This window comes from Entelurus aequoreus, linkage group LG25 (genome assembly GCF_033978785.1).
Source record: "Entelurus aequoreus isolate RoL-2023_Sb linkage group LG25, RoL_Eaeq_v1.1, whole genome shotgun sequence".
NCBI classification, from domain to species: domain Eukaryota; kingdom Metazoa; phylum Chordata; class Actinopteri; order Syngnathiformes; family Syngnathidae; genus Entelurus; species Entelurus aequoreus.
This window is the reverse complement of record NC_084755.1, coordinates 22,849,988-22,877,001: the sequence shown is the minus strand read 5'-3', so window position 1 is coordinate 22,877,001 and position 27,014 is coordinate 22,849,988. Positions and strand designations below refer to the sequence as shown.

At 38.8% G+C, this 27,014-nt stretch overlaps 1 long non-coding RNA gene across 1 annotated transcript in view; it reads right to left on the bottom strand.

Annotated features, from left to right (window-relative positions):
• LOC133642457 (uncharacterized) overlaps positions 1 to 27,014 on the bottom strand; it is a 242,932-nt gene that overhangs the window by 127,904 nt on the left and 88,014 nt on the right. The window contains exon 2 of the long non-coding RNA XR_009824518.1: positions 15,445 to 15,656. This is a non-coding gene — a long non-coding RNA (uncharacterized LOC133642457). The remainder of the gene's footprint in view (positions 1 to 15,444; positions 15,657 to 27,014) is intronic.

Sequence of the window (27,014 nt, the reverse complement as noted above, 5' to 3'; positions counted from 1 at the left end):
GTAAAAATGTCAATTGACCCTTCTCTGGGACTTCGCGTGTTAAAGCATAGTTTTCATGTTTTTGGCCTAAATTAAAGGTACATTTAGTATTATGTAGGAACTGTATGCATTACAGTGCAGTAGTTGTGTATATGTATTTCAGTGCAGAAGTTGTCTTATTTTCTATTAATTATGTTGCGATGTTCTGAAGATTTTCACCAAGCTGGATTCAGTTTCGCAGTTAAATTGTAACAATCATTACTATATGATATAGTAATAATATGGGATCTACCATTGTTTAAAACCCACATTTAAAAGGTAATTAACAGTTTTTTTAATGCTCTAACTATTAATATTTGATTTATTAATTATAATCCTACTTCATAGAAATAAATGTGTCATATTATATGTGACATGCAATTTTTTGAGCAAAACAAATACTGGGTAGTGTCACGGCCCGGGCACACTCGCAGTCGTCTGAGCGCTGCGCTGAGCGCACCTCCAAGCGCGCCACTCCGGCTGCAGCAGGCGGCTGCAGCAGGCGGCTGCATTCAATCGGCAATCAATGAGCACTCTACACACCTGTCACTGATGAACTTCCTGGGCTTCTTAAGCCAGTGCGAACCTGCGTAACGTCTAGCTCCATGTGCGTTCTATCTCTCCATGTTTCCCCACCTCTGTGCTCATTGTGTGTTGTCCTGTGTCGTGTTCCAGCAGCATTCTTCCGTTCCCGCGTCACGAGATGTGTGTCTCGTCCCCCCGTATTCCCTCCTGGCTGCCTCTTTGGATCTCGACCTCCCGCCTGGACATGGACTCTGACGCCTCGCTCCTGCCCTTGATATATTGATAATAATATATATAATATATTGATGATAGATAAATAAATAGAGCTAAAACTACATCCCTGCATTCTGTGCCGTCTTCTTCCCCCCTGTACCGTAACAGATAGTGCACAATAACTAAGCAAAAGCAAAAACTATGTTTGGGTCCCATTTAAATCATTTGGTTTTTGCTCTCAAAGCCTTCCTGTAATCAGTGATTTGTTTGTTAATAACATTGACAAAACATGACTTAATGACTTAATCACTGCAGTATTGATCGTATACTATACTTGGTATCGTTATGCTCCATATGTGTATCAACCCCCTTGTTTACATTCAGGAGCTCTAGCTCCTTATCTTTCTCTTGTTGTGTAGTGTAGCATGTCACTGTTCCTCGTCCTGCAGTTCTGCTGTGATAAAAAACCTTGTTTATGTTCCGCCATGGAGGTAAGGATTATAGAATCAAATCAAATCAAACATTATTTATGTTGCACTTTTCATACACAGGCAAGTGGAAAACACAAAGTGCTGTACAAGGAAAAAACGAAAGAAGAAAACACGCACACAGACACACACACACAGCACTATTGACAACAACAAAGTAATAAGAAAACATGGCATGGCACTGAGGACTTAAGGAAAAACACCATCTTTTAGTGGTCTATACTGGGGAAAAACTAAAATTAACGTCATCTAAATATATATATATATATATATATATATATATATATATATATATATATATATATATATATATATATATATATATATATATATATATATATATATGTTAAAATATATGTTAAAAATTAAAATGTAAATATTACATAAATAATTCAATGAAAACATAACATTGAGAGAATAATAGAGGTAATATTAATAATTAAAATAGAAAACAGCACAATAAAATAATAAAACGGATAAGAGCTTAACATGATCAGTAATAAGCTTGATTAAAAAGGTGTGTCTTTAGCCTTTTGTTAAAAATTCTAACGCTCTCTGCAGCCCCGAGGCTCTCTGGCAAGCTTTTCCACAGGTGGATGCCATAGTCGCTAAATGCCGCCTCACCGTGGGTCTTTGTTCTGGTATTTGGTATGGCTAAAATGCCAATTCTAGAGGACCTCAGGATCTGTGAAGTGTGATAAGGTAAAAGCAGGTCAGATAGATAAGAAGGAGCAAGGCCATTAAGACATTTAAATACTAATAATAGAACTTTAAAATCGACCCTGAAGCGAACGGGGAGCCAATGCAGCGACTTTAAAACTGGTGTAATGTGCTCCCGTCCTTGCAGACTTCTGATATTATTTTTGGGAAGGACATTACAATAGTCTAAACCAGGGGTCACCGAACTTCGGGCTATATATATATATATATATATATATATATATATATATATATATATATATATATATATATATATATATATATATATATGTATGTGTGGGAAAAAATCACAAGACTATTTCATCTCTACAGGCCTGTTTCATGAGGGGTTTACCTCAACCCTCAGGAGATTTTAATGGAAGCGTTCACATACCATGGTTTATATAGGGCACAGAGCGGGTGGGTACAGGCAGGCGTGGGGGCGTGGTGATTGACTCATGTGTTACCTAGGAGGTGTTTCCTTCTGTGACGGCATGCTGATACAATTTCGCTGCGCTTGTTGAGGGATGACAAGTCTGGACGGTATATGATAAACAGTTTCTCTTTTAAGCATAGGCTGCATCTTTTGTTACCACTGTTGTAAGGTTTGCTGGATGGAAGAATTTGCCATGTTATTGAGTATTCAACATTATTGTCTTTGAGATTCCAAATGTGTTTGCTGAGTTCTGTAGTGTTCCGGAGTCTTTTGCATCTGAAAGAAGCCTTGTGATTGTTCCATCTGGTTTTGAATTCTCCCTCAGTTAATCCTACGTATGTGTCGGATGTGTTAATGTCCTTGCGTATTACCTTTGCTTGGTAAACGACTGATTATTGTAAGCAGTCCCCGTTGAGAGGGCAATCAGGTTTCTTGCGGCAGTTACAGCTTTTGTCAGTTTTGGAGTCGTTCTGCCTGGTGGTGGGCGGCTCCTTTTCAATTGCTTTATTGTGGTTTGAAATGATTTGTCGCATGTTGTTCATGCAGCTGTAGCTCAATTTAATGTTGTTCTTGTTAAATACTTTTCTTAGGGTGTTGCCTTTGGGGAAGTGTTTGTCGATCAGGGTGAGGAATTTGTGGCCAATATTAGTTGAGACGTTTTTGCTGTATGGGGCGTTGTACCAGATAATGTTGTTTCGTTTTCTGCTCCTTTTTGGTTGGTTTCCTGGCGTGGGTTCGTAGGTGAGGGTGAAGTTGTATCCGCATTCATCAAGTGCTTTTTGGTACAGGGGGGTTGCTTTGTCGAATTCAGCTTTGCTAGATGACAGCATCAAAAGTCTTTTATTAATTCCGGTAGGTATTCTTTTCGTGGTGGTGGGCATCTGGTACAACCCCCCATACAGCAAAAACGTCTCAACTAATATTGGCCACAAATTACGCTCTACCATGGTATCGAGCACTATTTTTTGGATAATCTAATTAAGACATATATATATATATATATATACACACACACACACGTCGGGCTATATATATATATATATATATATATATATATATATATATATATATATATATATATATATATATATATATATATATATATATAATCTGTCTCATTGCAGATTAGACAAACTGCCTTTTCCTTACATTGAACAAAAAAAAGTCATATGATCACATAGTCACTGATGTTTAAAAACTGCAGTTTTAGACAATATGATTTGCCTGAGCAGCGAGGAGACTCTGAGAGTAACAAGCGGTATAAAATGGATTGATGAATGGGCTAGAAAGGACCGATTAAAATAGTAATTAAAAAAATTAAAAACTGTAATATTTAGAAGCTTCTCCGCACTGTGGATAGACATTAGTCGCGGCCTTTGTTGCAGCTTGCTCTCACATTACAGCCGATGTTCTGGCAAGACATGTTCACTCCTGGAAATCAAAAAAGGAATCCGGAAATGTGATTGTGCCTCACTGAGTGTGCATCCATTTTGAAAGAATATTTCACGAGAGTACAATCTCTAACCATGTGAACACCAAGACACAGCTGATCAGAATCAGACTACCTTTATTGTCATTGTATGGAAACAACGAAATTGGACAGCAATCCAGCTCAGTGCTTTTAAAAAAAACCTACATAAAATAGTCTTAAGACAACAACAATAATAAAAACAATTTAAAATTTAAAAACATCATAAAATGTTAAAAACATACTGCACAGCAGATCTCTATCAGAGGTAAGCAAGTATTAAAATGGTGAGTGTCCAGGTAAGTGCGGAGTTTAGGGCAATAACAGCTCTAGGATAGAAACTGTTTTTCAATCTATTTTGTCTCTGATCAGTTAAAAAAAGGCAAATATCGGCCCCTGATCCACCACTACTAGCAACTTAAGCTGTAAAGCAATTCATGTCTGTTCACAACAAGCCATTGTACTTAATTGTCTATTTACAGTAGGGAAGGAATTTATTTTATTTTGTTTATTTTATTTTTTTTTATTTTTTATTTTATTTTTTTTATGGCCCCACTCCTGGGTTGATCTCGCATGAGAGGAAATGGAGAAGGTTATTCATTTTGCAATGCAGTCTGCTGGAAATGATGGAAGGCGCCACTCTATGTATCGGCTGACGCTGTGGTCAGAGTTGGAATTGTCACAAAACACATCAATTAATCAATCAATCAAATTTTACTTATACAGCCCTCAATCACGAATGTCTCAAAGGGCTGCACAAGCCACAAAGACACCCTCGGCACAGATATAATAATAATAATAATAATGGATTAGATTTATATAGCGCTTTTAGAGACACTCAAAGCGCTTCACCAAGGAGTGAGAACCCATCATTCCTGGTGGTGGTAAGCTATATTTGTAGCCCTGGGGTAGACTGACGGAAGCATGGCTGCCAATTCACGCCTACGGCCACTCAAACCACCACCCATCATTCATCATTCATTCACCAGTGTGAGCGGCACTGGGGGCAAAGGTTAAAGTGTCCTGCCCAAGGACACAACGGCAGTGATCTGGATGGCAAGAGGCGGGGAGAGAACCTGCAACCCTCAAGTTTCTCTACCCACCACACCATGCGGCCCCACATTCTTAAGATACATAAGATATTCAAAACACTACTGCCATCTGGCGGCTAAAGTGGACAGTACAGCCTCTCAATTTGTCACGTTTCATGTGTCGGGTAAACCGTGACGAATGGGGCCATGTGAATCTCCTTCCTGTTGTGTATGATATCATTACCCGGAGTGACTCTGTACTCCTCAAATGTTTAAAGTTTTCTTGCGCTGTTTTGAAGAAGCTATCGCGGCACTCAAGGCGATAAACTGTGTTCAGATAGCCGACTATCCATAAATGCAACATTTCAAGCTTCACTTAACTCGAGCCAGTCGTCCATTTACTCCTGAGAAATGTTTAAAAAGCTTCCTTTCGGAGCTTCTCTGAGGCTGCAACTGACGCTGACTGGTGGTGCATATGAGGACACACGAGGCATGCCAGCGGAGGCCGTGAGAGTAGGCTGCGATGGATGCGTATCACACGGGGGTTTTTTTTTCCGCTTGAAACCAAATCTGACATTGGAGAACGGGGATCATCGTGTGCATGTGCGATTTCACTTTGGAACATTTCTCTGCTCAACAAAGCAGGATAGACAGGTGAAACAAAGAAGGAGTGAGGGATAGACGGACCTGCTGTCTGCAGTCTGTTTGACTATATATAGCTTATTTATTCATCACAACTCTTTGTGTATAGCTATAGGTATGCCGTGGAACTGTATCTACTTGTATCCTGCTATCCTTTATACTTGGGGTAACATGAGCTTAAAGGCCTACTGAAATGAGGTTTTCTTATTTAAACGGGGATAGCAGGTCCGTTCTATGTGTCATACTTGATCATTTTGCGATATTGACATATTTTTGCTGAAAGGATTTAGTAGAGAACATCGACGATAAAGTTCGCAACTTTTGGTCGCTGATAAAAAAGCCTTGCCTGTATCGGAAATAGCATGACGTCACAGGTTGTGGAGCTCTTCACATCTCCATATTGTTTACAATCATGGCCACCAGCAGCGAGAGCGATTCGGATCGAGAAAGCGTCGATTTCCCCATTAATTTGAGCGAGGATGAAAGATCCGTGGATGAGGAAAGTGAGAGTGAAGGATTAGAGGGCAGTGGAAGCGATTCAGATAGGGACGATGCTGTGAGAGGCGGGTGGGACCTGATATTCAGCTGGGAATGACTAAAACAGTAAATAAACACAAGACATATATATACTCTATTAGCCACAACACAACCAGGCTTATATTTAATATGCCACGAATTAATCCCGCATTTCAAACACCTCCCCCCTCCCGTCCATATAACCCACCAATACAAATCAAACACCCGCACAACACACTCAATCCCACAGCCCAAAGTACCGTTCACCTCCGCAAAGTTCATACAGCACATATATTTCCCCAAAGTCACGTACGTGACATGCACATAGCGGCACGCACGTACGGGCAAGCGATCAAATGTTTGGAAGCCGCAGCTGCGTACTCACAGTAGCGCGTCTGCGTATCCCACTCAAAGTCCTCCTGGTAAGAGTCTCTGTTGTCCCAGTTCTCCACAGGCCAATGGTAAAGCTTGACTGTCATCTTTCGGGAATGTAAACAATGAAACACCGGCTACGTGCTTGTGTTGCTGCAGCCGGCCGCTAATACACCGCTTCCCACCAACAACTTTCTTCTTTGCTGTCTCCATTGTTCATTGAACAAATTGCAAAAGATTCACCAACACAGATGTCCAGAATACTGTGGAATTTTGCGATGAAAACAGACGACTTAATAGCTGGCCACAATGCTGTCCCAAAATGTCCTCTACAACCCGTGACGTTACGCGCAGACGTCATCATACCGAGACGTTTTCAGCAGGATATTTCGCGCAAAATTTAAAATTGCACTTTAGTAATTGGCATGTGTTGCAATGTTAAGATTTCATCGATATATAAACTATCAGACTGCGTGGTCAGTGGTACTGGGTTTCAGTAGGCCTTTAAATTGGACATGTACTTTAATTGTCAAAAAGCCAACCAGAAGAGGTTAGTAGTGTTAGGGCGCAAGCGCATTCGAAGGCGCGCTCGCCGGCACAGTCCTTTTCTGCCGCGACCGCGCTCCAGCACAGCGGTTCCAAATCTGCAATCTGCACACCTGACGCTGATGAGGCGCCTCGCTTCTAAAGCCAGCGCAACCTGCGTTCCAGCGCCAGAACGTAGCTACCTGTTCCTGTACAGTAAGCCAACATGTCTCTAGCTCTTAGTGCATTTACTCGCTCTCTGTTTTCCCCTCCTCTGTGCTCATCGTCTTGTGTCCTGTGTCGCCATCCAGCAGAGTTCTTCCGTTTCCAGGTTTCGAGCTGTGTGTCTCGTCTCCCGGAATTCCCTCTGGTTCCCTGGCTGCCTTCCTGGATCTCAACATATCGCCTGGACACAGACCTTGACGCCTCTATCCTGCCCCTGACCTCCAACATCTCCCGGTAACACTCAACATATAATCGCCTCACTTAGTCTCACCACACTTATTTGGATTAGGTGCACGCCTCATTCCTTTGTGATAATAAATACGCCAAGAGTTAAACCACGTCCCTGCCTCTGTGCCGTCTCCTTCTCCCACTGTACCGTAACAGGTAGATGAGAATAAATCTAAAGGTAAAATATAGTGTAGAAATACACCAAAATGCAAAAAATGTGGTCTTGATTTTCTAAATTTCTAAATTTCCTCTCGGGGTTTGCGTGGCAGCACTTGTTGCCCATTTAAATGTTCGTCTTTTTTGTCAGTTTTCCTTTTTTTTTCTTTCTCAAACGCTGCTCACATGCCTGAATATAGACAATGACAATGATAACTATGGCTGATATTTAAACTGTTCAACAGGCTTCTGCACTCATTTTTTCACACATCCTTGGAAGCACCGCAGACAATAAAAAATGCTCGTTACTTTGCTGCTTTCGCCCCCAAGTTATGGAACGAGCAAGTCATCACGCAGCTGGAAGCTTTTAAATCCCAACTAAAAACATACTTATTAAGCCTGGCTTTACACACAGTTACTATAATTATTTGGTATATGTACTGTACAGTGTATTTTTTTTACCCTGTTCTTACTTGTTTTTAACTTGTTTGCCTGTATAGCACTTTGGGCGATAAAGTGATTTTGTGAGGACAAAAACAAATAAACCTTGATTGATCGATTGATAGAACTAAGCAACATAGTGGTCCCATTAATGAGTCATCCTCCCCACAAAAAGCCTGTCCCTTACTTCCTTGCAACAGCCCTTCCAGGGTGCAAGACAACCACAAGGAAACAAATTGGGATTCGCTCTGTTTTTCAATGACTTCATTTAAACGTATGTCACAATCTAGCAAAGAGAGCTTAGTCATAACCAAAGGACAACCTGTAATGATAATAGTAATCATTTTAAATCTTAAACCATTTGGAATAAACCAATTTTTGGGGCTACTCAGAAGGTGAGATAACTCCTGGAAATTACTGGCTTTTAATGACCGAAGGTATAGATGTGTGTGTCCAAGTTAAAGGAAACGGAAGGCTGTCTTCTTCTAATGGATTTATTACAATATTTGCAAGCTGGGTAACTTTTGCTGTGGTCTGGAACAACATGGCACACAAACAACTATCTGAAACGCAGCCAGTATTACATACAGATATTGTGTCATGAGAAACGCAAAACTAAATTATATACAGAGGATAAAAGTAAAGGATATCAAATGAGCTCAAATATACCTACAAATGAGGCATTATTTGTATTTATTTTTTTATGAATTTATTAATCAATCAACAAAACAATACACAACAACACCACAACAATGCAATCCAATTCCAAAACCAATCCCGTCCCAGCAACATTAAGAACACCAATAAAAAGAGCAATTGAGAACAATTGAGGAAACACAAATCCAAATGTAGTGAAACAAAAATGAACATTATCGACAACAGCATCAATATTAGTAACAATTTCAAAATAGCAGTGATTAAAAAACCCTCACTGATATTATCATTAAAAACATTAATACAAAATAATAAAAAGATTAGAAATGAACAATAGTGTCACAGTGGCTTAGACTTGCATCACATCCCAAAGCCCAACAACACACCGTGTCCAACATTTTCCACAAAGATATAATAAGTCATATTTTGGTTCATTTAATAGTTGAAACACATTTAAATAATGGATCCCATATTCCAATATATGACTCATTATTATCTCAACTAAATGCAGTTTGTTCTATTGATATCATCTCCATAGCGTATGTGGGCTCTATACCGAGGATGTCGTTGTGGCTTGTACAGCCCTTTGAGACACTTGTGATTTAGGGCTATATAAATAAACATTGATTGATTGATTGATTGATTGATTGATTGAGCTTGTGTGTACCAATCAGTATGAGTTGGACTATCAACAGCTATCCATTTTTTAAATGTTACCCATTTTGTTATTATGCATATTGAAAGAATGAGGCATTATGATGCAACATGTACATACAGCTAGCCTAAATAGCATGTTAGCATTGATTACATTTGCAGCCATGCACTGACCAAATATGCCTGAGTCAATAACATCAACAAAGTGCACCTCTGTGCATTCACGCACAGCATAAAACTTTTGGTGGACAAAATGAGACAAAGGAGTGGAAGATTCTACATGTAAACAAACTGTTGCGTCACAGTCCACACTATGGTGAGTTCAGGAACCGCCAAAATGAGTAGGACAAAACGATGCCATCAGTTCAAGCATACACACAAACCATTTCTAACAATTGGGGAGGTTTGTGTCATGTTTGTCTTCAAACAAAAACATACTAAAACTAAAAATATATTTTTCCCCACATCTCTTTCCTTTTTTTAATGCTTTTTTAAAACTTCTCCAGGGGGCCACTAGGGCGGCACTAAAGAGCCGCGGGTTGCTGACCCCCGATTTAACCGCTTCCCAACAATAGCAACTACACAAATTCCTCTGATGCTGTAACTTTATCTTGGCACTACAGAAGCCAAACGAGGGGGAGGCTGTTGGTTGTTTTTTTTCTGACATTTCATTCTTCTCGAGGCAAGTGGGCGGGATGAAAACAGAGAAGAAGTAATTACAACAATGTGTGCGATACGCGGCGACAAGATATAATAGCAGTGGTAAGTGCAATGCTGTCAGCACAAATGATAGCTGTGCCAGTGAAATAAGTGCAATAAAGCAGTGAAGAGGTTATAATACGTGCATGTGAGCGAAAACGCAACGAATGCCTTCATCCCCGCCGGGTGCTAATTTCTGCTTTCTGCAGTGTGTGCTCTGCTAAAGGAGGGTGACAATGTCCACCCAGAGAAAGTCAGTTTACAGTCAACTGACTGCTGGAACTAACACTTACAAATAATAGAGGCACACAGTTACATATAAAAAAAAAATCATCATGCAACCGTGGGGTTATATTATCGGATGAATGGGCTGATGCACTACTGACTGACTATTTAATATTTCATACATTACATTTTAATCACTTACAAGTTCCCACTGAGCCCAAAGTTACTCATACATAACACTGCCTATGTAAAATTACAATTTATGGTTGATTACAATTAGGGCTGTCAAACCATAACATATTCAATCGCAAAAAAAATAAAAATATCCCAGCAGGCAAAATACATTAAAAACAACAAATTAGGTCCAGACGTTGAGCAACTCAAACATAATGGTGAAAAAACATGCTTTTTTAACCATGTTTAATCAATGCTGGGTTCTGACATTGATTTGACTTTTGAATTTTGGGGATTTGTAGGGGTGTGGGAAAAAATCGATTCAAAAATCGAATCGCGATTTTTACGTTGTGCGATTCAGAATCGATTCTCATTTTTAAAAAATCGATTTTAATTTTTTTATTTAATTTAATTTATTTTATTTTATTTATTTTTTTTAATTAATCAATCCAACAAAACAATACCCAGCAATACCATAACAATGCAATCCAATCCCAAAACCAAACCCAACCCAGCAACACTCAGAACTGCAATGAACAGAGCAACTGAGAGGAGACACAAACACGACACAGAACAAACCAAAAGTAGTGAAACAAAAATGAATATTATCAACAACAGTATCAATATTAGTTACAATTTCAACATAGCAGTGATTAAAAATCCCTCATTGACATTATCATTAGACATTTATAAAAATAAAAAAAAAGAACAACAGTGTCACAGTGGCTTACACTTGCATCGCATCTCATAAGCTTGACAACACACTGTGTCCAATATTTTCACAAAGATAAAATAAGTCATATTTTTGGTTCATTTAATAGTTAAAACAAATTTACATTATTGCAATCAGTTGATAAAACATTGTCCTTTACATTTATAAAAGCTTTTTACAAAAATCTACTACTCTGCTTGCATGTCAGCAGACTGGGGTAGATCCTGCTGAAATACTATGTATTGAATGAATAGAGAATCGTTTTGAATCGGAAAAATATCGTTTTTGAATCGAGAACCGCGTTGAATCGAAAAAAATCGATTTTGAATCGAATCGTGACCCCAAGAATCGATATTGAATCGAATCGTGGGACACCCAAAGATTCACAGCCCTGGTGATTTCCCAACCAACAACGTGGATCCAACGTTGGACATCAACCTTGTGTCAATTTACAAATGCAACTATTTTTCAACATTGTTTCAAGTCAGTTTTAAAGGGCATGTATGTATAAACAACGTTGTATCAATGTCTTGTCAATGTTCATGTATGAACGTACCGTATTTTCCGCGCACCGGATTATAAAGCGCACTGCCGATGAATGGTCTATTTTTGATATTTTTTCATATATAAGGCGCACCGGATTATACGCCGCATTAAAGGAGTCATATTCTTTTATTTGTTTTCTAAATTGAAATCTAAATTGGTCTACATAATGGTGGTTCTTTGGTCATAATGGTGGTTCTTTGGTCAAAATGTTGCATAGATTATGTTTTACAGATCATCTTCAAGCCGCTTTGTCACAGTCGCTTCCGGATGCGCCGTTTTGTGGCGGTCTTATTTATGTGGCTCACCTTCGGCAGCGTCTTCTCCCCGTCATCTTTGTTGTAGCGGTGTAGCGTGCAAGGACGGGAGTGGAAGAAGTCTCAAAAGATGGAGCTAACTGTTTTAATGACATTCAGACTTCACTTAAATCAATAACGGAGCAGCATTTCCTCATTCGGAAACAACAACACAGGAAATGTGTCCCGTGAAAAACTGTCCGACCGGAACTCTAATAACTAAAGTTCCTTAGGTGAACAAGGTAAACTCACTACACCGGTATGTTTTAGCGCTTTAATGGTGAATTTACTGACAGATATAAGTAAGAACTTTACACTACTGTGTATTAGAAATGGCAACAGCGGAGGATGAATGTCACAAAACAAGAAGATAGAGGAAAAGAAAAAGCTAGTGGACTACGGTGTTGGCGCGGATGAGCGCATTTTTTCAGGATTCATGCAGATCCCAAATACAGATCAGCAGGTATCAGAAGGTAAGAAAAGTTGCTTTTGCACAATATTGCGAAACAAAACGCCAGATAATATGTCTTACCTTATACACACACCATAATAATACTCGTATGTTTAATGTGCCAACAATCCTTAAAGCGGTGCAGCTTCATAGCTTACCAAAGTCGTACTAAAACATTTTTAAAGATTTTTGAGCGCCGTGTGTAATGTTCTATATTTTCAATGGAACATTTAAAATTTTGGTGTTGTTTACTTGAGACATATTGCCATCACATTGCGACCTACAATATTCTCTTATGTTTGACTGCCATCTACTGGTCACACTTATCATTACACTATGTACCAAATAAAATAGCTTCAAGGTGGGTAAGCTCAACCAAACATATTCCGTACATTAGGCGCACCGGGTTATAAGGTGAAAAAGTTTTGAGAGAAAAAAACGACTTTAAGTACGCCTTAAAGTTCGGAAAATACGGTAGATTAATCGCGTAATGTATTTTGACTGTACATGCTACACGGATGGTTGCGGTACAAACAAGGTAGTATTTTTGCCTCATTCCTGTGACTGAGGCATTGAGGAGTGGTACTATCCATTACCAGCTGCAGTGTGCTCAAACAACCACCAGGGAGTATCTGTGAGCAAACAACACTGCATCATCACTTTCTCTTTCGGACTTATCAGGTCGGTAGTGCATTCTTCACTCAGTCTTTAAGCGTGTTAAAAAGTGTAATGAGTGTATGTAACAATATTTATTCCTTCTCAAATTCGGCGGGTGCATATCTAAAACCGGTGCACTCTTAAGCCCGGAAAATATGGTACATGCAAAAACCTCATTTAAATAGGGTGGTGTGCACCAGTTATCAATTATACACGCAGTCTTAGTAGATCACATGCAACACGCCCACTAATAGTACAAACAGTTTAAAGGCCTACTGAAATGAATTTTTTTTATTTAAACGGGGATAGCAGATCCATTCTATGTGTCATACTTGATCATTTCGCGATATTGCCATATTTTTGCTGAAAGGATTTAGTAGAGAACATCGACGATAAAGTTCGCAACTTTTGGTCTCTGATAAAAAAAAGCCTTGCCCCTACCTGAAGTAGCGTGACGTAGTCAGTTGTTCGCCACCTCATATTTTCCTATTGTTTTCAACGAAGCTAAAGCGATTCGGACCGAGAAAGCGACGATTACCCCATTAATTTGAGCGAGGATGAGAGATTCGTGGATGAGGAACGTTAGAGTGACGGACTAGAATGCAGTGAAAGACATATCTTTTTTCGCTCTGACCGTAACTTAGGTACAAGCTGGCTCATTGGATTCCACACTCTCTCCTTTTTCTATTGTGGATCACGGATTTGTATTTCAAACCACCTCGGATACTATATCCTCTTGAAAATGAGAGTCAAGAACGCGAAATGGACATTCACAGTGACTTTTATCTCCACGACAATACATCGGCGAAGCTCTTTAGCTACTGAGCTAACGTGATAGCATCTGGCTCGAATGCAGATAGAAACAAAATAAATAAATCCCTGACTGGAAGGATAGACAGAAGATCAACAATACTATTAAACCATGTACATGTAACTACACGGTTAATAATTCTCAGCCTGGCAAAGCTTAACAATGCTGTTGCTAACGACGCTGAAGCTAACTTAGCAACTTAGCAACCGGACCTCACAGAGCTACGATAAAAACATTAGCGCTCCCCCTACGCCAGCCAGCCCTCATCTGCTCATCAACACCCGTGCTCACCTGCGTTCCAGCGATCGACGGTGCGACGAAGGACTTCACCCGATCACAGATGCGGTTGGCGGCTAGCGTCGGCTAGCGTCGGCTAGCGCGTCTGCTATCCAAGTAAGTCCTCCTTGTTGTGTTGCTACAGCCAGCCGCTAATACACCGATCCCACCTACAACTTTCTTCTTTGCAGTCTCCATTGTTCATTAAACAAATTGCAAAAGATTCACCAACACAGATGTCCAGAATACTGTGGAATTATGAAATGAAAACAGAGCTATTTTGTATTGGCTTCAATGGGCTACCGATACTCCTGTTTCACTGGTTACGTCACGCGCATACGTCATCATCCAAAGGCGTTTTCAACAGGAAGTTTAGCGGGAAATTTAAAATTGCACTTTATAAGTTAACCCGGCCGTATTGGCATGTGTTGCAATGTCAAGATTTCATCATTGATATATAAAATATCAGACTGTGTGGTCGGTGGTAGTGGGTTTCAGTAGGCCTTTAAGAGTATTTATTTCGTTAATAAGGCCTAATAGTGTGGTTTTCAAATTGTCTGGGATATAAATGTTCTCCTTGATTCAAATCACATTAAAATTACTTATTAGTGTCTCTGACTTACCGTGTAACATTATTTTGCCACTTTCTTGTGACATCTCCTTTTCAAAAAGGTACGATTTAACAAATTAAAACGACTACAATTTTGGCCTGAGTAAAAAATTTGGGCCTTGACTGCACTGTATGTCATTACAGAAGCCATCAAGCAATCAGTGCTCATTCTTGCTCAATGTGACGGTTGAAAAACACACATTAATCTGGTTACTATTATTATTGTAGCGCATTAGGCTCCTTCTAGATGGGTATAACCGCCCATAGCGTTTTTGCTCGAAGGGATTCTTCATTCATCACTTCAAGGAATGTTTGTACGTTTTACAATATAACTCAAACAATTCATGCTTACTAAACCGTTCCATGTGTGATGTCTGTAGGAGTGTCTTCATGCATATTTGTACGTGCTATTGTAGAGTAAGCAATCAATTGCAATGATCACGTGACTAAACAGCATTATCAAATTGCATTGTAAGGTAAGATGTAAACATCTCTATAATAACATTGGTAAAAGACAGTAAAATAAGGTTAATGTTACCTAAATCAAAATGATGTTGTCCATTCAAATGTGGACTATTGCCACTCAGGTCCATTGAACGCATTTCAAATTGTTAGTATGTATGTTCCATGTGACACAGATGATAAATTAAAGTAAAATCCAAAACTCACAAGAGAAAGGAAAAAAAGGAAATTTCCTACCTGCTTCCCTTCTGTTGCCCACTCTGTCGTCAGTGGACTTTGTGAAGACAGAAACGTGCTCCTTCCTCTCGCCTGGGCGTCCTGCTGCGTGTCCCTCCGGAATTTCTTATTGTATTTCTTCTTTTTTAAGTGGGAAAATGATTTGGGTTGGAAAAGTTGAGTTGCTACCTTTTCTGGGCTCTCTTTTGACTTTCAGTTGTTTTGTCAGAGGTCTAGAAATGGAAACAAAAACAGAGATCATACAGTGACTAATTAATTTCTATGTTTTCTTTTTATCATTTACATTTTTTAACAGTGTGCGTTGACGTCAAACCTTTGTCAGCGCAAAATCTTATCAGAACCAAAATATGTTTGCAGTAAATCAGATACTGTCATGTCTGTTTATCATGTTTTGGTTTGGCCATGTGCTGTTTATTTTTTGGACTCTTTTTAGTTCCTGGTTGTGCACTTCCTTGTTTGTTACCTTGCCAACTCATTAGTTTTCACCTGTCACGTCACGCACATGTTTCACGTTTTGAGTCACGCACCTGTTTTCACCAATCGTGTCACTGTTATTTAAAGCCTGTCTTTTTCTGTTGGTCTTCCTGGCGACATCACCTTCTCCGCACATTTATGCTCTACATGCCATGTTCACAGTTCCTTGTCAAGTAAGTTTTTGTTTAATGTTTATAGTTCTCCGCCATTGTGCGCGCCTTTTGTTTTCCTAGTCAAGTTTTTTACCTCCGCTGTGAGCGCTTTTTGTTTAAACCCTTTTGAGCCTTTTGAGTTTAAATATTAAACATGTCCTCACCTGCACGTCGTGTCCAGTCAAGTTGCTTTGCACCTCGGAAAAACAATCCACGCCAAGGACCAAGTCGTGACAGATACAACATCACCTCAAAACTATTTTTTCAGGACTATATTCTTTTTTCAAACGCTTTGAACCCTGTGGCTTGTAAAACGGTGCGGCTAATTTATGGATTCTTCATAACGTTTTATATATAAAGTGTGGTATTGTTTGTGCTATGGCGCCATATTTTGGACGAGTTCGCTTGCTGCAGGTGCAGCTAGTTGAAAATGTACCTCCTACTTTGTGCCTTGAACCAGAAGTATAACCACCCATAGCGTTTCAAGCAATTTTTGTACGTTTTACAATATAACTAAAACAATTCACACTTACGAAACCGTTCCATGTGTGATGTCTGTAGGAGTGTCTTCATGCATTTTTTGTATGTGCTATTGTAGAGTAATCAAGCTAGCGTTGTTAGCATTACTGAATATGCTAACATGTTTACAAGTGTTAGTGTTATTAACATACAATAGCATTTCTTTTGTATTGTTTTAGTTTCGTAATTTCACCAAAACGTCATTGTGGAGTTATGGAGTCTGTTTAGCTGATTGGAGAGCTAGCTTCCGCAGCTTTTGGGTCCATGACAATGACTTCTGTTTTGTTTGATCAGCCGTTTTACTGCCGTGTGACAGGCATCGTTTGGAAACAATTAAGGTATGTAAATGAACATATACAAAATCTTTCGTACCAGTATATATCTGCGGCTTATAGTCCGGTGCGGCTAATATATGTAAAAGTATGAATTTCTTCTAAAAATCAGTGGGTGCGGCTTAAACACCGGTGCGCTCTCTTGCCCGGAAAATACGGTACTAAACATCCAATCAGATGGCTGAAGTGCTTCATCTATTTCAGCTGTCTATTGTACATGAGTCACCAGGGTCCGTGCAACACCATACAGTGAACCATCCCACTTCTGACACCAACTCCGAGGAGTACTCAAAAGCCAGATTTGAACATGGGTCTCTTCAGTCTATTACACAGGGGTAACCAGTCTTAAAGGGTCAAGGGTCAGTCTTGAACAGGGCATGCTAAAGTATTGAGCTCACTTCTGACAACAGATTTCCTCCACAACCGCAGGGTCAGGATGGAAATCTACCACACTAGGCATTGCTACAATAGGATGACAGCAAATATATTTTTAGAGCTGTCATGTTCACCATTATTTAAAGCTGAACAATATACAAAGGTGTTTCCCTATCAAAAATAAATAAGACATGTCAACATTTTTAAGACTAGGTTACATTTTATGAATACAAAAGTCTTCTACCCACATATGCGGTCCTCTCCAAGGTTTCTCATAGTCATTCACATTGACGTCCCACTGGGGTGAGTCATTAAGACACACAGATTTAGAGTTATTTGGACACTAGGGGAACATATAAGGGTTAGGGTTACTAATAATAATGAGTCTTTACCGAGTCGCCTTGTGTGTGTCCCACTGGGGTGAGTTTTCCTTGCCCGTATGTGGTCTCAGTACCGAGGATGTCGTTGTGGCTTGTACAGCCCTTTGAGACACTTGGGATTTAGGGCTATATAAATAAACATTGATTGATTGATTGATTGATTCTGAGAGCTGAAATTGTAGCTGATGTACAGTCGTGGTCAAAAGTTTACATACACTTGTAAACAACATAATGTCATGGCTGTCTTGAGTCTCCAATAATTTCTACAACTCTTATTTTTTGTGATAGAGTGACTGGAGCACATACTTGTTGGTCACAAAAAAACATTTATGAAGTTTGGTTATTTTATGAATTCATTATGGGTCTACTGAAAATGTGACCACATCTGCTGGGTCAAAAGTATACATAAAGCATTGGTTACATGTCCCTTGGAAAGTTTCACTGCAATAAGGCGCTTTTGCTAGTCATCCACAAGCTTTTGTTTCATTTGACATCACATGGACAAAGATAAGACCTTCTGGAGGAAAGTTCTGTGGTCAGATGAAGCAAAAATGTAGCTGTTTGGTCACAATACCCAGCAATATGTTTAACGAGAAAAGGTGAGGCCTTTAAACCCAGGAACACCAATTCCTACCGTCAAGCATGGTGGTTGTAGTATTATGCTCTGGGCCTGTTTTGCTGCCAATGGAACTGGTGCTTTACAGAGAGTAAATTGGACAATGAAAAAGGAGGATTACCTCCAAATTCTTCAGGACAACCTAAAATCATCAGCCCGGAGGTTGGGTCTTGGGCACAGTTGGGTGTTCCAACAGGACAATGACCCCAAACACACGTCAAAAGTGGGAAAGGAATGGCTAAATCAGGCTAGAATTAAGGTTTTAGAATGGCCTTCCCAAAGTCCTGACTTAAACATGTGGACAATGCTGAAGAAACAAGTCTATGTCAGAAAACCAACACATTTAGCTGAACTGCACCAATTTTGTCAAGAGAAGTGGTCAAAAATTCAACCAGAAGCTTGCCAGAAGCTTGTGGATGGCTACCAAAAGCGCCTTATTGCAGTAAAACTTGCCAAGGGACATGTAACCAAATATTAACATTGCTGTATGTATACTTTTGACCCAGCAGATTTGGTCACATTTTCAGTAGAAAAAACCAAACTTCATTAATATTTTTTGTGACAAACTATCACAAAAAAATAAGAGTTGTAGAAATAATAGGAAACTCAAGACAGCCATGACATGATGTTCTTTACAAGTGTATGTAAACTTTTGACCACGACTGTACTTGGATGTGCTTGCACTTCAGTTGGTATGCTCCACTTAAATCAGGGGTCTCATAATGGCTAGTGGCACAACAGCGGTATGAGAGGTAAGCGGTGCCTTTTTGTCCCTAAGTGGTGCTATATACACTTTAAAATTGAATGGGATTAGCAGTATATTCCCCAGGACACCTGTCACCACACACCTTCAGCTGTCAGCACACACCACACGGCCCATCTATGAATAATTTGTGCAAATAGCTGTCAGAGAATCTGACATACAGGCGGCTTTCCCCCTCTACCTCTTCTCATCTGTCTCATTCCTTATTTTATCCCCTCCCTGCAGCACTTTTACCCTCTCCCCTACAAACACACACACACACACACACACACAGTCTAAATCAGTTAGAGAGAGCCGACAAAAGCAGACTGTGACATCCCTTTATCAGCAATAAAAGTGGAATCATCCTGCTTTTTCCCTTTTGAAATTGTAATAGGTGGAGTGCTGCAATTGTATACGATGATGGGAGTGGACCTGCAAGCACATACGCTGTCGGCAGACGCAGGCTTACATGCAAACGGGCTTTACATCACAGCTCGCTACCGAGGCGGATTAATCACGTCTCCCCAGTTGTGCACTCTCTGTCTGAGAAAGTATGGTTCAAGCATGAAGCCCCCCCACTCTCTATTTTTCCCTGCATTACTTACTTTTCAAGCTAAACTACTCATAAGAGTTTAATACCAGAAGATTTGCATTTACCTTGTAATATGTTTCCCATGGTGCTTTGTGACAGTAAACGAGTCTTAAATCCAGTGTGTAATTTGCATTAATGTAATAGTCTGCAAATCTCCAAAATCACATAATGCAGTTTAACAGTTTGAGATCATGTTGCCACGGGTGCACACACACACACACACACACACACACACACACACACGCATGCACGTGTGCACGCACGCACACGCACACACACCTTCTTGTAGTTTTATATTAGCGTCCCTTCACTGGCTCCCTGTGCGTTTTAAACTCCTTCTATTTGTTTTTAAATGTCTAAACAACCTCGCTCCAACATATCTCTCCGACCTCCTTCAGCCTTACTGCCCCACCCGATCCCTAAGATCAGCCGATCAGCTGCTACTGACGGTCCCTGACACAAGGCTGAAGCTTAGAGGTGACAGAGCTTTCGCCGCTGCTGCTCCCAAGCTCTGGAACGACCTACCTCTGAGTGTTAGACAGGCCTCCGCTCTTCCTGTTTTTAAATCTCTCTTAAAAACATACTTTTATTCCATGGCTTTTAACACTGAGTGATATCCATCCTGCTATGGCGCCCCATAATACACCTGCGGTGAACCTGTTTTTATGTTTTTATGTTCTATTTATTTTAGTTATTTATTTTTTATCGTGCTTTGTTTGTGTTTTATTTGCTCGGTTCTCGTATTATCTTTTAACCTGCCCATTGTACAGCACTTTGGCTACCCCTGTGGTAAATTTTAAATGTGCTTTATAAATAAAGTTGATTTGATAGTTCTTACCTTCTTGAGACCTCTGAAAAATGCCTCCCTCTTTAAGACCACCCTTTCTATTTATATAAAGATGTGTATTTACAACATTAATAACATATACATACTATGCCAATATAAAAAAACCTTGTTGTGAAAAATGAGTTGGCATGTCACAAGAAAAAGGTCACAATTTCACAAGAAAAACTTTGAATTTTAACAGTATTATAATGAAAGTCGTAATTTTAGTCAACGCAAGTCAAAATTTTACAAGAAAAACGGAACATTTGTGCAATATTATGATAACATTTTACTCAATAACAGTCACAATTTTACGAGAAAAGCTTAAAATCACATTAAAATTAGTTATTAGTGTTTCTAACTTAACGTTGCCTTTTCAAAAAGGTACCATTTAACAAATTAAAACGATTTAAATTTTGACCTGAGTTAAACAATTGGGCCTTGACTGTACTGTATGTTGTTACAGAAGCCATCAAGCAATCAGTGTTCATTTTTGCTCAATGTGAAGATTGAAAAACACAATAATCTGGTTACTATTAGTATTGTAAAGCATTAGGCTCCTTCTAGATGGGAACCTGTACAATTGCGATGATCACATGACAAATCAGCTTTATAAAATTGCATTGGAAGGTAAGATGTAAACATTTCTATAATAACATTGGTAAAAGACAGTAAAATAAGGTTAACCTTAAGGTTACATAAATCCGAATGATGTGGTCCATTCAAACAACAAAAACATTGGCAATATTGTGATAAAAGTCAGAATTTTATATGACAAATGTTACCATTTTGCTATGAAAAGCAATACTTTAACATAAAAAAAGGATTAATTTTACATAAAAAAGTAATAATTTTACAAGAAAATATTGCAAAATTACAGAGACAGAAAGAAAATTAGAAATTGTTACCAAATGTAATAAGAAAAAAGTTGACACATTGTGAGAAAAAGACTGCTTTTAGGTAATTTTTTGTTGGTACTTGGTTTTTAATCTTCATTATTTACTTCAAGTTATTACAGTGTGTCTCTATATACAGTACATATATATATATATATATATATATATATATATATATATATATATATATATATATATATATATATATATATATATATATATATATATATACTTATTGGTAGAAAATGGATGGATGGATTATTATTAATATTATTATTTATTTATTTTTGTAATTAATTTTGGCCAAAGGGGGCGCATTTCAATTTCTTACACACACTTGCTATTACATATGTTGAGCAGAGGGGGAGCACTTTTAAAACCGACACACAGCCAATTTGAAAAATCCCTCCTTTTTGGGACCACCCTAATTTTGATATGTTTCACCACCAGGGGTGCAAATGAGACATTCTCTATTAGATGCAATGGCTTTCCTTATTGGGACCATGATTTTGGTCCTAACTTGATCACCAGTCCTCATATGGACGAAACTTTTCCCTGTTGATGTCTCAAGAAGGACATGAATACAACAACACACACGCACACACACACACACACATACAAAGAAACACACTCTTGTATTTGTTACCTTCTCGAGACCTCCGAAAAATGCCTACCTCTTTAGGACCACCCTTTCTAGATATATAAAGATTTGTATTTACAACATTAATAATATATACATACTATGCAAATATAAAAAAGGTAAACTTTTAGTTTGTTTTTTTTTTTAGTTTTTTTTTTGTTTGTAATTGCTTTTTTTAATCTTCATTATTTACTTGAAGTTATTACACAATGTTTCTATATACCTATGTATTATTTTTTTTAAATACATTTTGCCCAAAAGGGGCGCATTTCAATTTCTTACACACAATTGTTGTTACATATGTTGGCCAGAGGGGTAGCACTTCAAATTTTTACACACACTTGTTATTTCATATGTTAACCAGAGGGGTAGCACTTTTAAAACCGACACACAGTCAATTTGAAAAATCCTTCCTTTTTTGGGTGATTCTCAATTAGATGCAATGGTTTTCCGTATTGGGACCATGATTTCGGTCCTAACTTGTTCACCAGTCCTCAGAAGGTACTTTTCCTTGTTGATGTCTCAAGAAGGGTAGAAGTACAAGAACACACACACACACATACACACATTTACTGATGTGCTCCCCTGCAAAGATGTCTAAAGAGATAAAACCAAGACAGAATTCCACAAGATGTTCAAATGATATGTTCATTCATGCACTGGCTGACATGAAGTGGCAGTATGAAGAGGATATGAAGGCGCATATCAAAACATTATGTTAAATTACACAGTGCAGGCCAGAGCTATTCAATTGGCAGCCAGGCAGCCAAATCCGGGCTCAGTTCAAAACAAACATTTATGCAGCAATTCCAAAATACACTAGAGTGTTCCTGTGGACCTTGGACCACTGTAAACACATTGACATTTCAAATAAAGCATTCTTCAAATCGCCCCAATAAAGGGGAACTGCACCTTTTTTTTTTACATGTTGTCTATCATTTGAAATCTTTAAGTAAGACAAGAACACATATACAGTCGTGGGCAAAAGTTTACATACACTTGTGAAGGACAAAATGTCATGGCTGTCTTGAGTTTCCAATAATTTCTACAACTCTTATTGTTTTTGTATTAGAGTGATTGGACCACATACTTGTTTGTCACCAAAAAGAAATCATGAAGGTTGGTTCTTTTATGAATGTATTATGGGTCTACTGAAAATGTGACCAAATCTGCTGGGTCAAAAGTATAAATACAGCAAAGTTAATATTTGGTTACATGTCCCTTGGCAAGTTTCACTGCAATAAGGCGCTTTTGGTAGCCATCCAAAGGCTTCCGGCAAGCTGCTGGTTGAATTTTTGACCACTCCTCTTGACAAAATTGGTGCGGTTCAGCTAAATTTGTTGGTTTTCTGACATGGACTTGTTTCTTCAGCACTTTATTGCAGTGAAACTTGCTAAGGGACATGTAACCAAATATTAACATTGCTGTATGTATACTTTTGACCCAGTAGATTTGGTCACATTTTCAGTAGACCCATAATAAATTCATAAAAGAACCAAACTTCATGAATGTTTTTGTGACCAACAAGTATGTGCTCCAATCACTCTATCACAAACAAATAAGAGTTGTAGAAATGATTGGAAACTCAAGCCAGCCATGACATTATGTTCTTTACAAGTGTATGTAAACTTTTGACCATGACTGTATGTAAAAAAAAACAGAAACAATATAAAACTGCAATAGAAAAGACAGTTGGTAAGTAGTACCAAGAGGCTTACTTGTTATTACTGTCAGTGTTTAAGAGGTGACACCTGTGTCGCTATTCACAAAGAGTGCCTGTCTCTTTTTTCCTATGTTTGCGATGGTTGTCTATACCTCTTTTATCAACTCATTTGATGCTTGTCAAGGAGCAGCTGTTGAAAAACTGAAATGGATTAGAGCCAAATCAGTGGACTTATGCGCATGTGTCCGCAAACAAGCTACTGTCTTTTACGCATTTAGGGCCCTTCGGGGGTTTTAAGTGGATTCTAAAGCAAAGCATCTCAGTGGAAGACTGGAAACTGACTGGAGAGCAGACTTAGTTTGCTGTGCAAATATATATGTCAACAAACATCTGAAGATGTGGATGCATTGGCTCATCCCTAAGTCTGCAATAAACAGTATTTCATTGCCACACTGATCAGTTCCAATGACGTGTGGTAGAATTAAAGCTGTCTTTATTGGCCAGGAGGGGGAAAGAATTTAGCAGCAATCTCCAGAATATTGACTGGTTTGATGAAACGATACTCCACTAATAGAAAGTGGAAACTTTACGCCCAAACATAATCCTGGAAGCAAAACAGACAATGGATCCAAATATAGGCAGACTTTTTGAAAACCCCATTTAAGGCAAAACATATTGAAGACAAAAACAAGGGGAAAAAAGACAAACTTAATTACTTTAAATCATATGTTCAACATCGATTAAAGGCCTACTGAAAAGAAATTTTCTTATTTAAACGGGGATAGCAGATCCATTCTATGTGTCATACTTGATCATTTCGCGATATTGCCATATTTTTGCTGAAAGGATTTAGTAGAGAACATCGACGATAAAGTTCGCAACTTTTGGTCGCTGATAAAAAAAAGCCTTGCCTGTACCGGAAGTAGCGTGACGTCGCAGGTTGAAGAGCCCCTCACATTTCCCCATTGTTTACACCAGCAGCGAGAGCGATTCGGACTGAGAAATCGACGATTACCCCATTAATTTGAGCGAGGATGAAAGATTTGTGGATGAGGAACGTGAGAGTGAAGGACTAGAGTGCAGTGCAGGACGTATCTTTTTTCGCTCTGATCGTAACGTAGGTACAAAGGCTCATTGGATTCCACACTTTCTCCGTTTTCTATTGTGGATCACGGATTTGTATTTTAAACCACCTCGAATACCATATCCTCTTGAAAATGAGAGTCGAGAACGCGAAATGGACATTCACAGTGACTTTTATCCCCACGACAATACATCGGTGAAGCACTTTAGCTACGGAGCTAACGTAATAGCATCGTGCTTAAATGCAGATAGAAACAAAAGAAATAAGCCCCTGACTGGAAGGATAGACAGAAGATCAACAATACTACTATCAGGAGACACCGAACCAAACACTGGACCTGTAACCGCACGGTTAATGCTGTGCCGCCTGTCGAAACGCCTAGCAATACTGTTGCTAATGACGCCATTGAAGCTAACTTAGCTACGGGACCTCGTCAGAGCTATGATAAAAACATTAGAGCTCCACCTACGCCAGCCCTCATCTGCTCATCAACACCCGTGCTCACCTGCGTTCCAGCGATCGACGGCGCGACGAAGGACTTCACCCGATCATCGATGCGGTCGGCCGCTAGCGTCGGATAGCGCGTCTGCTATCCAACCCAAAGTCCTCCTGGTTGTGTTGCTGCAGCCAGCCGCTAATACACAGATCCCACCTACAGCTTTCTTCTTTGCAGTCTCCATTGTTCATTAAACAAATTGTAAAAGATTCACCAACACAGATGTCCAGAATACTGTGGAATTTTGCGATGAAAACAGAGCTTTTTGTATTGGGATACAATGTGTCCCAATACTTCCGCTTCAACCATTGACGTCACGCGCAAACGTCATCATACCTACACGTTTTCAACCGGAAGTTTCCCGGGAAATTTAAAATTGCACTTTATAAGTTAACCCGGCCGTATTGACATGTGTTGCAATGTTAAGATTTCATCATTGATGTGTAAACTATAAGACTGCGTGGCCGGTAGTAGTGGGTTTCAGTAGGCCTTTAATGAAATGCAATGAAATTAGTTTATTCCGTCATATAATCAACCATTTTGTGTGATCAATTTAACAGCACAGATTATACATATTAACAATCATACACACACAAAAAGAAAAAGAATGACCGAAAAAGAGATAGGCTGAAGCCAAGGCTTATATTTGCCTATCCTATACATTCACTGAAAATTAGATTGCCTGGAACATCAACGTTCAAAAAATCAATGGGATGAAAGTAATTGTTGCTATATTCTATAATTTTCCATTATTTCACCTTTCAAGGCTTTCTTAAACCTTAACAGAGAACTACCTGTCTTCAACTCATCACTGAGCTTGTTCCACCATTTAACTCCTAAAACTGAAATACATTTGTATTTTATATCCGTTCTTACTTTACATATTTCAAAAATCAATATCCCCGTAAATGATAGTTTTCTCCTCTTAAAATGTTAACACATTAGAACTTATGAATAATGGATTGGTAGGTTCATAGTAGCACGCTTTGTGTATTATTCTAATTACCCTTTTTTTGAAGTTGAATTATTGGGTCTATGTTTGTTTTATAAACATTTCCCCAAACTTCAACACAATATGTTAGATATGGAAAAATAAAAGATTAATATAACATATGCAGACATTTCTTATTCAGCACGTGTCTTACTTCATAAAGAGTAGCAATGGATTTGGATATTTCCCCTTTATATATTCAATCTGCGATTTTCCAACATAAATTATGATCAATTATTATTCCGAAGAACTTAGTTTCATATACTCTTATCAATTTCCACTGGATTTATTTTAATTTTGCTTCACAATTTGTCCTTGCGCCACTAAACACCATAAATTTAGTTTTCTTATCATTTAATGATAACTTATTAATATCAAACCAATTTTTTAGCTGAAGCAACTCAACCTCTATTATATGACCAGAAGAAAAGCTCTTATCTACTTCGCAAGGAGGGGTTTGGTGCCATATATAAATATGTAGACCTTTTTTAGACTTGTACCTACAAAAAAAAATGCCATCAATAGTGTAATTAATGTCAGAGTGCAGCAAAAGAAGATTTTGTTTTGAAAAAAACCCTCTAATTATCATAACTCGGGCCGTGTATCATGGCCAGTTTCCACAAATCGATTCGCATCCTTAGACGCATCCTGGTGGGCGGCCAAGGGTGGAGTCGGCTCTCTTGGTTGCTTTGTTGGGTCTGCTCCCACCACCCCAGCAGAGGATGGTGTGGAACACCGCAGAGGCCACCACAGTGTATATGGGTGTTGAAATGATGTTTTTGTTTGGTT